Raw genomic sequence first — 14,215 nt, 5'->3', positions numbered from 1 at the left:
ACATGTTCCGTTTCTGTTTGATCTTAGGTTGCTACTGAGACGAGGTCCGACGCGCTTAGTAGCGATAACCTTTGATGATACTTCACAGAGACGTATCGGTAGACGAATCAAGCTCGAGATATAGGGATTTTAACATGTTGAGATTGTGGAATGTAGACATATAGAGATGTGAGAGACCTAGAAAGGAAGCGAGAAGCATAGGATGCTTCTAAATGTGCAAACTTTCATAGATACAGAAATTTAGGAAATGTACATCCAGTAATGTAGGAATCAAGGAATATAGATCTCTGAATGATTAGATCTACATATCCCTATATTCTTATGCCTCTAGTAACTGTAACCTCAGTAACTTTACAATCTTCTAAACACCTAAAATCCTTACATCCCTCTCATCTTCATATCCACAAATCCAAGAACATAGACTCCCTATGTATCAAGCTTCCTAAAATTTGAGAGGATTTGAAATGTTACTAAGAAACTCTACTCTAATGAAACGCGATAACCACCGATGACCACTCAAACATTTCAGTACTTCTGCTCATTTGAAACTATTAATATAACCATGAGTTTGTTCAAATTTTGCATAATAAAATATGCGTCGCGAACAAGGTTCGTCGATTTTTGTTGAACAATCGGAACAGAACGTGGCGCCATCACACGTTCGCCGCGATAGTAATATAAAATGGTCGCGGCATGTCGCACGAGATAAGCGTCTCTTAGCCACGTTAAATCGTGACAAATGATTGGTGGTCTAGAAGTTCTGCTGCGTTGCAAATTTTTCACCTTATCATCACTAGAACATTGAAAGTCATAAGAATTTTTAATCGCTCGTATCTGTGTATGGATCGACGGACCTCTCCGCGGTGTAATCATCGTTTCCGTTTCTATAGATTATGCTTTTATTTTCAGGTTGCTGTTCGTAGATGGAATAAATTGCTACCGTGTAATTGCACTTTCGGATGTTTTATTTTATTGAAGGATGTTTGCTTGTTTGGAACGGAGCTTCGGGATAACGAGTTAAGGGATGATCAAGATTTTGGCAATTTGGGAGTTGGAGGTTTTAGAGATTTTGGAAGGTGGAGATTTGGGGATTTGGGGATTTGGGGATTGAGAAGTTTAGGGATTCGGGAAATTTAGAGATTTGGAAATTTACGGTTTGAGAAATTAGGGAATTGGGAAATTTAGGGGTTCTGAATTGTAGGAATTTGGGAATTGAGAGATTTGGAGATTTAGGGATTGGGAATTTAGGGAATTGAGAAATTTGGAAATTTGGAAATTTAGGGATAGAGAAGTTTAGGGATTCGGGGAATTTAGAGATTTGGAAATTTAGGGTTTGAGAAATTAGGGAATTGGGAAATTTAGGGGTTCTGAATTGTAGGAATTTGGGAATTGAGAGATTTGGAGATTTAGGGATTGGGAATTTAGGGAATTGAGAAATTTAGAGATTTGGAAATTTGGGGATTGAGAAGTTTAGGGATTCGGGAAATTTAGAGATTTGGAAATTTAGGGTTTGAGAAATTGGGGAATTGGGAAATTTAGAGGTTCTGAATTGTAGGAATTTGGGAATTGAGAGATTTGGAGATTTAGGGATTGGGAAATTAGGGAATTGAGAAATTTAGAAATTTAGAAATTTAGGGGTTGAAGAGTTCAGGGATTCGGGAAATTTAGAAATTTGGAAATTTAGGGTTTGAGAAATTAGGGAATTGGGAAATTTAGGGGTTCTGAATTGTAGGAATTTGGGAATTGAGAGATTTGGAGATTTAGGGATTGGGAAATTAGGGAATTGAGAAATTTAGAGATTTGTAAATTTAGGTATTGGAAAATTAGAGAATTGGGAAACTCAGAGATTTGGAAATTTAGGGGATGGAAAATTAGGGAGTTAGGAAATTCAGAGATTTGGGAAATTAAGGAATTGTGATATTTAGAGATTGTGAAATTTAGCGACTCTGAAATGTAGGAATTTGGAAATTGAGAGATTTGGGAACATAGAAACTTAAGTATTTAGAAACTTGTCAAGATAGTAATTGTACAACTACAACATTCGAAGCCTCAAAAGTTCAGCAACTTGTAATCTATATTACTGTTGAGTCTCTTGTAATCTATGTATCTAAAACTTTCCAAATTTCCAACTAATGTAATTGTTCAAGGATCAAGATTTCATTATCCACCTAACAGCACAAGAAATTACGAATTCAGAGCAAACGAATTAGAATTTTCTCCTTTCCCAGATATTGATTATTGAACCACTTGCATTTGAAATGTGAAAGAAAGGACGGAATCACGAGAGAAATTGGGGCAAGTTGGATTGGCACGAGCGACTAGGGATTCTTGTTATCGATAAGACGTATCTTGAGCGTTCGTTACGGTTATCGTGTATTCAGTGAAGGGTTGAGTTTTCCCCGGGGGCGGCGGAGGGTATGAATGTACGTCGACGATGCTTTACGTGCGGATCGTGTCGAGGCAATTTCTCATACGTACGCGTCGCTGCACGGTCAGATATTTATCCGCGACTCGCTTTGCATGAGCGGAATCTCTAGGGCTGCGATGATCGATTATGCTACATGTCGAACCTTCAAACTTTTTCAGATCATTCTGCTTGAAATTCCTCAACAATGGTTATTTCGGTGGAATAGAAAAAATACATCAAGCATTCAGAAGTTATGCATTGAGCTCTGTAAAAATGTATCGATCATTCATAAAATCATTCACATGGTAAAAAGCTAGTCTTTAATTTACTCCGAGGTAGACAATTGTGCAAACCACCCCTCTGAATGACTACCATAAATTGTTTATTACTGACTTGAACTGCAGTCATTACAATTTTCCACAAATTCTAATACAAACACAGAAATTGTAGGAATCTAATTGGAAACAAAAAGGAGGTATCCTTTCCGCGTTAAATAAGCTGCGTCCTCTTGCGTTCCTCGCGAGATAGTTTCCCACGAGCGTCACTCTAGAAAGGCAATATAACGAGACGATTAATATATACTTTGCTCGCTTCTTCGGGCAGTCGACTTGTCAAACGCAGCTGTATTCAAACGTACAATTATTCGTTGGTAGCCGATTCCGAAGTCCGTTCCCGGCTTTGAACAAATAGCATTTTCGTGTCACATAATTTCTACGACGCTATTCAAGTACAACTCTGGTAACTCGATAAGGATCAATCACGTCTTACAGCAATTACCTTACTGCAACTTAATTAGGAACAAGTTGAAAATCATTCGCTTACAATTTAATGAAACGTCTATCTCGGTACAGTAAAACTTCCGTTAATATTTCTGCAATGGTTTACAGTTATCGAATCAAAGGAAACCCACTTAACGTCAAGCGTCAAGTAATCAATAATTATCGTATAATTTTCGGAGTATTTCAATTTTAGCGATAAATAAACGACCTTGCTTAATAGCAACGAAGACGTGTAGGCCTCGAATCGGCAACCGGTTGGAATAATTTTCGGGATACGTCGCCAACGAGGAGATGCTTATCACGAATCGAGCGTAATGTTGGGAAATTCTGCGTGCCACGAAAGCGCTCGAACACGCGTGCACCAGCGAGTCAGTCCATCAGGCAGGCAGCCACAGCCAGTCAGCCAGGCAGGTAAAGGTAGGTAGGCAGGCAGGCAGGCTCGATTTAAAAAGTAAATGACTGACGGACTGAGGTCGCCTACCAGGCAATTCCAGTAGCGGGCAATTGCGTGCAAGAAATTACTTGCCAATGCTGACTGGCACGCAAGCTCGAAGCGAACGCGAACGCTGAAGGCTGATGGGCCAAGCAAAGAGGAGAAGAGAGCGGAGGAGGAGCAAAGTCGGAGCCTTCACGTCGTCTTCTTCTTCTTCTTTCAAGCATCGACGATCCCGTCATCGTGCATGCGAGCATCCGTGCCGCGAATCGGCTGGACGCGATTCGTCTCGAGAACGCGGATCCATCTTTCATCCGAACTTTGCCCTTGGTATTCCTTGCAACTGCGTTTCTGAGCCAATAGGGTCAACCCTTTCTCGGGTTATTCAGGTTCTGAAGACTTCCACGATTTGCTGGAGGTTCAATGTACATTCGGATAGTCATTGTTAGATGATTCAAAAGTCATGCATGTTTCATACACGGTAATGAACACAGTGGTGAACACGGTGCTGCTAATTTCTAGCATTCATGACTGAATGACTCATGTACGAAATGTGACTCAAATCGACAAAGCTATCATCAAAGTGACTAACAAATCTGTGAAGTAACCGGCATACATGCAACCTAACCTCCTCAAGCTGACCGTCGGATGCAGCGTTTTTGTGAATGTTCTGCAGAAAATACCGAAAGACCTACGAATTGATTTTCATTAACAGTCTCTTGTTTTCCACTGATGCGAATTTTAAGAGTAGCTTCCATTCGATCGATTCGTATTACAAGTTCAATATAAGCTTATTTTCCCGCCAAGTAAACAGAAATGGGTCAACGATCACAAGAAGAAACGAAAGGATAATTTAAAAACGATCACGGCGGAATTCCAAGGAATCCAACGGTAGCGATCCAGGTTGACATCATAGAAAGCCATGGCAGAACGAGTCATATTTCACGGTTCCTACGGAGGCAACGCGACGGCTCCATCGGACCGCGGAAGGAGCGACGCAGATGTCCGTGAAAAGGTAACGAAGGAAGCGACAGTTTTGATAATCGGTGTGCGCGTTCCTTATAATGCCGACAAGAGGCGTAGCTGGTATCCGGCAGCGAAGATACGACACGACGTTTCTGCTTCTTACTCGGGCTCATCGTCTCGAACTCCCCTTATCCGACCTGGATCTGGACTTCTAGCCGTGGTCATCGGCGGCCTGCCTGTATTTTCGAGCAAATGTTCGTGTTCGAGTCCTCTGACCGTGTGAATTCGACGCGGGGCGTCGCTCCTTTTCAATTCAAAAAAAAAAAACAGTTCTCCGTAACGCAATTTCGTTCTGGGTATTGTGAACTCTTTGTTTCTTCCCTCAGATAAATCTCATTATACTTGCACTATCATTCTGGAGATATTTAGACAGAAAGAATTCTGAAGGAGTCTTACATGTCTTGTAAATAATCTGACGTAAGTCTGTGTAAATAATTTGAGTCCCAAAATGAAAATTGAGTTCTAGATACACGTCGATCATCAACGAAGGAGCTGTTCCCGTGTTAGCAAGGATCTACACGAAATCGAAGAGTAATAATTTGTCGAATAGAAACATTTGGAACAATTACATCCACGCGACAACGTAAGTTTTGTCCGTGCGTGGCGAGACGGTCGCGAAATTCACAGGGGCTACTCGTAGCCCGAAGAATTATGCCGTTGCACCGACACCGACTGATTTTACGATGCACCTCGTTCGGCTCGTATCTAGCACGTCGCCGCCTTATTTTACGACGTTGCCCCTCTTAACGCCTCCTTAGCTCTCGAGATCGCCAACACGCGTGGCCCTCGTCCGTAAACGTTAAACGGCCCGCGCGTATATATACGTTTCGTGTTGGATTTCCGAGCGAGCGTTCGCCTCGTCAACGATCATTTTCCCTGGCCGCCGCGCGATTAAGAGAAACGAACGTCGCGCGCTCACCCCTCGACAACCGTGATGGCTTGTCCTCGTTTAAGGGTGTTATCGCACACGCACGTTGCACATCGCACGTTTACGTGCTCTGTCATTGACCCGACAGCGATCAGCGACATAAATGGTACTCACATTTTTATTGGTCAAAGCATAAAAGAATAAATTCTTCTGGTTTATTGATTGGGGATAACAGTGCGAACGCCTCTTTGCGATCGCATGCAGATTAGATGCGTTAGACAGACAAGATTTTGCTACAACTGTTCGAATAGCTTCGGTTGTACTGATAATTGAGATAGGTTCGAAAGTCTGGTAGTTCCTCATAAAAGGAGAGGGCAAACGCGTTCACCCGGAAGGTTGAAATACCGCGGCCATTTTTACAACGCGGGACCAAACCGACGACAGTTAACACACCTTAATCTGCTCCTATCGTTACGGTTACTCTAATGTTCACTAACCGTCGCAGGTTCGAACGGGAACAATTTTACCGGATCGGTCAGCGTTTCGACTCGGAATAAGTAATTTCTGCTATTAAACGAGCGAGCAAAAAAGTGGCCTGCAAAGGCGTGACCGGGTGTCAGGGTAGCGGGGAGAAACGGGAGCGGTGCAATGGCCCAGCCTCCGAGAGAACAATGATCGACTATCCTGCCGAATTTTACGACGTGGCCCTTTTCTTCGCGCCGCACCGGCCCCCTGCGTGCTAACCACCTTGACGGGTGAACACACCATGCATAACGAATGTTACGGGTATCCTCGTGTTGCGGTAAATATACCGCGTCCCGGCTGCTACTCCAATACGCGTGCACGCTTATATTGTAAGGTGTTGGATGACCGGCAACTTTTATCAATTTCTCTTCTAATCTAAGTACTCTTCTTCCAAAAACTTCTGTTCTAACTTTTCGATCTTAAGGTCGGTTCGTTAGGCGGTTACGGTCACGATTAGGGTGGGATAAATTATAATTATCAAAATCTACAGATATCTATAGGTAACTTGCAGGTATACTGAAAGAACGCTAGGATTCTCTAATTTCATGTGGAACTTGGATCAAGATTGGACTTGGTCAAACTTTGACTTTGACAAATATCAAATATGTAAAGTGAAATTTTTAAATATAAATCTCCAGATTTCGGACTGGTACTATAAAAAATTCTGTTTGAATTTCTACGATTGCACCCTTATCTCGTCTCATGTAAGAGGGTGAATACTCCTACCCTTATCTAGTGTACATACACATGTTCAAATTCGGTCAGCGTTTCAGCGTTTATTCAGCGATTGAATAAGTTTTAAAGTATGCATTGGACACTTCTGGCAACAGTTGCATGGCTTAAGGGACATATGCGAAGTATGTACGGTTTTTGTAGGTGAAAGTATTTGGGAGATTTCAAGGTCACAGCGTATACTCAAGAAGTTATTCAAGGTGTGCAAGTTACGTACCGTACGCCCGTCACAAGATGAGCTCTAGGAATTCAGAGAAACAGGTTGTTCTTTGATCTGACTAATGCGCGTGACTACTGTAACCGGTTGGTTACGAAAATTGTAAAGAGGAATATAATTTTGGACATTTACTGGAGCTGGAACATTAAAAAGTGTGAGAGAATGGTAAAAGTTCGAATGGATTTTGAAAAAAAGGAGATTCGTAGAAGCAGGACGATCGTCCTTGGATGGATGCGATCGATCGAGTGTAACTTTAGCATCGAAGGGATACGATATCGCGTCGATAGCGTCCTCGTAGCGTCAAAAGGGCAGGTCTAGTCGGCCTGGCGACTACCGTACGGATGCGGTGTCCGTATCAGGGATCTGGGAATCACGTCCATAGATCCCTTCCCGCTCGCCGGGCCAACGGGCCGAGGGAAAAGTAATTAAAGAATTAATTAAACGGAGGCTTACTCAGCTAAGTTTGGTCATCGATCAAGGCTAACCATGCCGTGCCTCTTGTTTGCCGCTGACAAAAAACACCGCTACCGAAATCATAGGGGTCCCATTGTGGTCCGTTTCGCTCTTTTCGAGGCTCCCCGATGGATCTCGAGGAAGGAAGGCAGGCAAGCAGCCAGCCGAGGAGGACGGAATAGTAGGCAGATCTTGTTTTCGAGCTCGATGTTCTCGATCCAAGAAACGGAGGGAGAAAGACGTAGCCGAAGAAAGGAGAGAGGGCTAACAGGGCCCGAGCAGGATCGACAGAGTAGGAATGCGGCTCGCGTGCTCCGTTCCTGTCGTTACAAATTAGAGTAAAAATCATGAAGGAGAATCGTGGCAAATAACTTGCGCAGCGGGAGGGTTCCACCGGGTTCCAACCTGGCGAACAATGCCTTCTTCGTCTTCTTCTTCTTCTTCATCTTCGACGCTCTTTCGCCTTCTTCACCCTCCCGCAACCAACCACCGTCTGCTCTTTTTTTCTTCCTTCCTCACTTTCGGTTTCTCGCCTTTTACTCCACCCGACCGCTTGCTTTCTTTCTCCTTTTCGGCCTCTCCCCTCTGTGCCGATCTTATCCATGTTCCAGCGACTAATAACGATCAACCGGGACCACGAAGAGCGACGGAGAGAGAGTTCCATGAGAGTGCAGGGGCACACAGCGACGCGTCCACGACTATCAGTGTCCGATGTTCATGACTCGACCTGGTAACTGTCTCTTTCTCTTTCCCTCCCTCGCGTTGCTACTGTTCGCCTCCCGTTTTCTCCCGGGAACAAACCGTGGCGACACGTATCGGCCTGTCGATAACTACGTACGTGTCCAACATTCCGGCTGGCGTAACAGAAAAGTTTAAAGACCAGGCTTGCCGGTAGCCGTTGACAGATCTGTGCCATGGTGTCCGATTGTTTTTTCGAGTGGAAGGATTGCTACCAGGAGCACGCGATAATCGTCTAGTCTGGTCTTGACTGCTCTTGTCACTGGATATAATCGCGTGTTAACTCGTTCGAATTCGAATCTATTGCTCTTATCTACCGGACTTCTCATTACGCGTTTAACTTGCCTCCTACGTTCTCCAAACGCACGCTCAACTTAGACCACCTTTATGTCTTTCTGAGTGATTAGTTTTTCTAAACCTCTGTTATTCGAAGGAAATATTGCACCGAGACTGGCAATGTCGGAACTGAGCTAATGGATAAGTATCGACTGTTGTCGACTGTCGTGCAAATGCTGTACTTTAATATTGACGTTTCAGCAATTTGTGGATTGCTTTCACAATCTGATCAGTTTCCATAGGAATGTTTATCATTTGTCTGAAGTTTCGATACTGCGGCACCATTCTTTCCTACAAACCTTCTAAACAGAATTTCCTCTGGGCACCAAATTTGCGAGAATGAATTATGATGATAAAGAAAATGCATCTCTTTAGACAAAAATAAAAGTAAAGACAGAAGGAATAAACGGAAGCGCAAATATGGTTCAGTTAATAATGCGTTGTTAGACGGCTAAAGGTACTATCGCGAACGAGGTTAACAACGTTAGCTGTCCAAGTGGTTAGCTTCGATTACGTCGCGATCGATCTCGTCGCTTTTGTTCAGATGCTTGCTGCCTTAGGTTAGCCAGGGAAAGTACGAGAACTCGGTGTCGCCAATAACCGGCCTGACACTCCTTTCTTTCCTCTTTCTTCTCGATCGATCGCGTCGGCATTCTAGGGAACCGGAGAATTCCGTTCGGTATCGAGTATCGGGAACGATACCGGTCGAATAAAGTGTCAACGGAGCGTTAACTAGCCGCTACGATAATGCCTTCGATAATATCTATGATTCTTTTCCAATTCCTAATTTCCTACCATTGCATTTGTTTCGCTTCAAAAATCGAATTAACTTTTTTGTAACGGTTCTCGCACGAGAACGCGCACATAACTTTCGATCACGAAAAACTATCCGTAGATACTTTCGTAACATTAACGCTGAAAGTTTTGAGAATCCTACATGCAGCTGTACTTGAGTAAAGTTCTGTTCACAAAGAGTTTGCTATAGCTGTTACACTTCTTAAAATTTTTGAAGCAAGGTTCTGTGAGATTTCGAAGCAGTATAAAATGAAAAGAGAGGTATAATTAATATCGTAGGTGTTTTACGAGGAATATCACTCCAACATGAAAGTATTCAAAGCAGAAGGAGTTAAAGAGCCCTGACGAAGTAGGCTGGCGAACAAATTGGCCGAGGCGTCTAAGCTGACCGGTAGCAAAGCCGACAGCTTCTCACTTCGGGCCTCGATCGTTTTCGTTCGACTGACGAGGCGAGGCGAAAGCCTGTCGGCCATTAATAATTGTTCGTAATAATGGGCTGACCGTAGGAGGGGGTGAGAGGGTAGCTTCGACAGGGTAGGTTGTAGGAAAAAAGACGAAGGAGAAGATCGGTAACGAGACTGACCGATTCTTGGCTGTTGTTGTTGATAGTGGTAGTGATGGTGTCGATCTTACTCGGAGGCCACCCCCGCTGCGTTCCTAATAAACCCACTTGCTGGAGGGATAATGGCTCTACGGTGACTACACAACTCTTCGCGAGAAAAAAGAGCGAGAAAGGTGGTTCGGGAGAACACGATGCAGAAGCGGGATCGACGTCGCGATGCCGACTACCGGCGCGCACCTTCACGATCCGACAAAAAGAGGACCACACTTTGATTTTACATCGGGTATCAACCAGGCATTTATTTTGTCACGCTTTCTTCGCCTGTCGATTCTCTCCTGATCCCTTCAACGGCTATTTGATACTCGTGATCATGGATTCGTTTCAAATTTTTAGTCGGTTATTGTGCTACCTTCGTAATTCCACTTTTGTTATTATGTTACAAATTTACAAATTTTTTGTTCTACGCAAGAATTTTCAAGGTCTCCACCTTTCAAGTTTTTGAATACCATAGTTTCCAAAACTTCCAAATTCAAACGATAAAATTCACAAATCTTTAAATATACAGACTCCCAACTTTCCCAAATATCTTATTCCATATTTTCAAATTTTTATATTCGTACATTATCGAATTTCTACAACCTCAAATTCCAAGGTTCCCAAATTACTACATTGACAAATACGTATTTCTCTGAATTTCCTACCGATATTCCTACATTGCAAAATTTCTACAGCCGTAAGTCTACAAATGTCAAAATCCCACACTTTCTAAATGTCCAAATGTCCACGTTCTCCTATTAGCAAGTTTGCAAGTGCGGTATAGAAGCTGCAAAATACCGCAGGGGTTTAAACGCGGGGGTGGAAAACGAAGTAAAAGATCGATTCGCGAGCGTGTTCGCAAATTAATTCGACACCGACCGCTTCGATCGGAACGTAGTTGGAGCGTTTCTATGCATTATTCGGGGCACGGCCGATGCAAATCGCAGCGATCCCTCACGCGGGCTGTCGCGATCGCGCGACGATGCGATCTACCGCACACCCTGTCGCCTGACTGATTACTGTCATATGTACGCGTGCTCGATGGATTACAGTTCGATCATGTTCGTGACGCGAAATCAAAAATCTAGATACATCATGCCCAAACTTACCGCCAGCCTTCTTCTCGTCATCAACTCTGCAATTCAACTCATTACAATTGAAAGACCATTTCAATTATATGAACATGAAATGAGACCTCGATCTATAATTCATATTGGATGAAATTATGATTCGTGTTAGATAACCTCCATCATAATTTAAGCTCAATGAAAACAAAACGATCTGCTATATTCAAGATGACTTATCACAGTAATACCTGGATACCATTTTGTACTAACAATAAGACAATTAAATTTTTTTACTGGAAGTAGAAATCGACCACCCACATGAGATTTGCTGGAAGAAGATGATCAATGCAGCTCCGATATTTTGCAAAGAAATATTAAAATTTTGATGGACGTAGTCTCCCAAAGTTATAGGAGATCAGCTTACCGTTAATCCGGGCAAGAGGCGCGAAAGAGGAAGGAGAAAGCTGGCGGGGCTGTTAGAGAGGAAATTAAAGCTTTCGTGAAGCAAAGACGGAAGAAAGACCCAATTATAGCGGGGCACGAAGTAAAGTGGCTATTAGGGATTGAGACGCGCGTCGATCGATTTACGAATCCGTCGAGTCATCTAAATTCGATCCAGCCGGATTCTATTCGGCATCGAAATCGTTTCGTGATCGAGAACGAAAACCAATAGCTTCCCGACGTGTGCCCTCCAGCGAACCGATTATACATTGCGAATCGTAGTTGCAAAATGCCGAGCAAAGAATTGCTCCGGGAGAAAGTTATTTCACGTGAAATCGCAGCTTACGGACAAGTTTTCTATGAACGAGTTACAACATTCTGTTGCAACATTCCTTAGTGTTAAGCGGGGAATTTGGAGTTTGAAAAATTAGATCTGAAACTTTGGAAACCAAGTACAAAATTCAATATTCGCAGACAATGACCGTGATATCCTGTTAACTTTACAAGACCTCCAAAGGGGAAAGAAATTTTGTATAAATTCCGCGAGCGGTATTGTGCAAGCAGCATCGCGTTGAATAGACAAGGTAATTATCTTCGACACAATGTATTTTTGTACCTTTTGTTAAGAAACGGTATTGGATGGCTACAAAGTCACGGTTGATCACGAAAATTGTTCAGTCACGATGCAAAACGATCCAGACTGAAACGGATCCCCGTTCCAGGAAAAACCGGTCGTCTGTGAATCGAACAACGTGATTCTAGATTCGAGCGAACCGTGCACATCGATTCCTACGACGAAGCGATCTCGAAAGGGACAAATTCATTAACGCCACGTGGAGCGCGAACGAACCGCGAAGGAAACGGTGTTGTTGTCGCGGTTGTTTTTCGTGAAGCCGGTTAAACACGAGACGACGGGATCCGTGATTCCGCGCGTGTACGAACGAACGACAGGTAGAAGAAGCGGAATCCCATCGGGGAATCGGTTCAGTTCGGTACGGTTGGCTGATGGTATCGCGGTCATTAGGCAACCGACATTATCGCTGCTCGGATCGAGCCGCTTCTTTCGAAAACGTACGACGACATCGGCTTATTTTCATGATTGTTTTCGTGATTGCTTCGGCCCTGTTCATTCACTCTATCTGATATCTACATATGAAGAACGTACCCCGACTTTCGTGTACAAATTCACCTATAATTTATGCGATATCTTTATGAACATTCGAAACTGTCACTCGTAGTCGCTGAAAGACGCTCACTGTAATTAAGCATTAGTTCTTATAGAAGACCTATACGATTAACATGGCTGTAATTAGACAAATTGCACGAGTATGAATCTTAGTGAAAAGTTTCAAGCAAACTATCCCACACTTCAACGCATCATATCGAATTGTTCCAAAGTGCAATCACACCAAATAATTCATCAGACTCTATCTAAAATTGAATCTCCTCTACACCGCAAATTCTTACTTTGTTAAAACAATAAGCTTCCTACACAATAAATTGAAAAATGACTTGGATATAGGAGGGTTAAAAAGAAGGGCGAAACGTCGATCAATAAATTCAATCTCATTATGCGCGAGCAATTGCCCGGGATAATAATTCAGGCGTCGAATAGCCCGCGTATCTCGACATCGTCGATCGTATCCTTGCGAATGGTTGAAGCGTTCCTTGGCTGATAACGCAGTCGTTGCTACGATAACGATCGAGACAATCTCCCGACCGGTCGAATAAACGGATCGAAACACAGGACGAGGCATTCCGAGACTAGGCGTATCCCGGTGGACACGGGACAGGGCCTAATTGATCACAAATACGAAAGGAACCGTGCTGGTCTGGTCGCGGTGTCACGCGTGTCCCTTCTATAAACATGCTAATGGCGGTTCCCGATAATAAGTTAGTGGTCTCGATAGCGTCGCTCGTTTTGCTCGACTGTATACGAATCCTCGTGTAAGCTACGTAAACGACGACATGGATACGCCGAGATGCTTACAATTAGACGGACAGAGAGAGAGGAGTTCCGTGGGTGAACAGAAGAGGAAACGGAGATTCGAGGGACACAAAGAAAGAAGGAAGAATGTAGATACAGTAACGTTCATAAATATCTCCTGGAAACTTTGAAGCAACGAGCGTTGGTCCAACTTAAAATATCAGAAACAAGTTTCACGTTGGGAAATGTTTGACGATATGAATAGAAATGATGGACAATGTTCAGCAGCCTCTCATCGCATCTTAGGGAATATAACAATGAAAGTATGAAATAGGTTAGACATATTTCTACCATTTCTATCAGCACTTATCTTGTACAGATGCTGAAGAGGATGTCAAGTTTCAAGATACGAAACAATTATTCAAAGCCTATATCTGCAAGAGGTATGAACAAACTTTCCTCGAAATTTTTTTCGATGGAACCAATTTGTTACGCTTCGCACTGAGTTATACTGTCAGTGGCATATAATTGCCAGGCGTGAAATGGTCACGCTCGAAATTGCGAGACGTCGTCAACGCGCATTAGACAGCCACGCGTTGTATGGCCAAACGGGCCGGAAGGAATGCGTTCGTACAGTTAAGACGAAGGAAACGATTGGATGGGGTCAGCTTGGTTTCCTCCGCGGCGAAACGGGCGCAATTACTCGTTCGTAAAGCACCGTTCCCTACATAAATTCCGCTCGCATTACCGGGACGGCGTGCGATTTTATTTTACGTAATCAGTCGGTCCTCGAGGGGATACGCTCCCAGGACGCACGACACACACGTTCTCCTTCTTTCTCTGTTATTCATCGGCCTCGCGTGCAAAACTGCG

The sequence above is a fragment of the Megachile rotundata genome, chromosome 12, assembly GCF_050947335.1.
Source record: "Megachile rotundata isolate GNS110a chromosome 12, iyMegRotu1, whole genome shotgun sequence".
Lineage (NCBI taxonomy): Eukaryota > Metazoa > Arthropoda > Insecta > Hymenoptera > Megachilidae > Megachile > Megachile rotundata.
The sequence above is the reverse complement of the archived record's forward strand: the minus strand, read 5'-3'. Positions refer to the sequence as shown.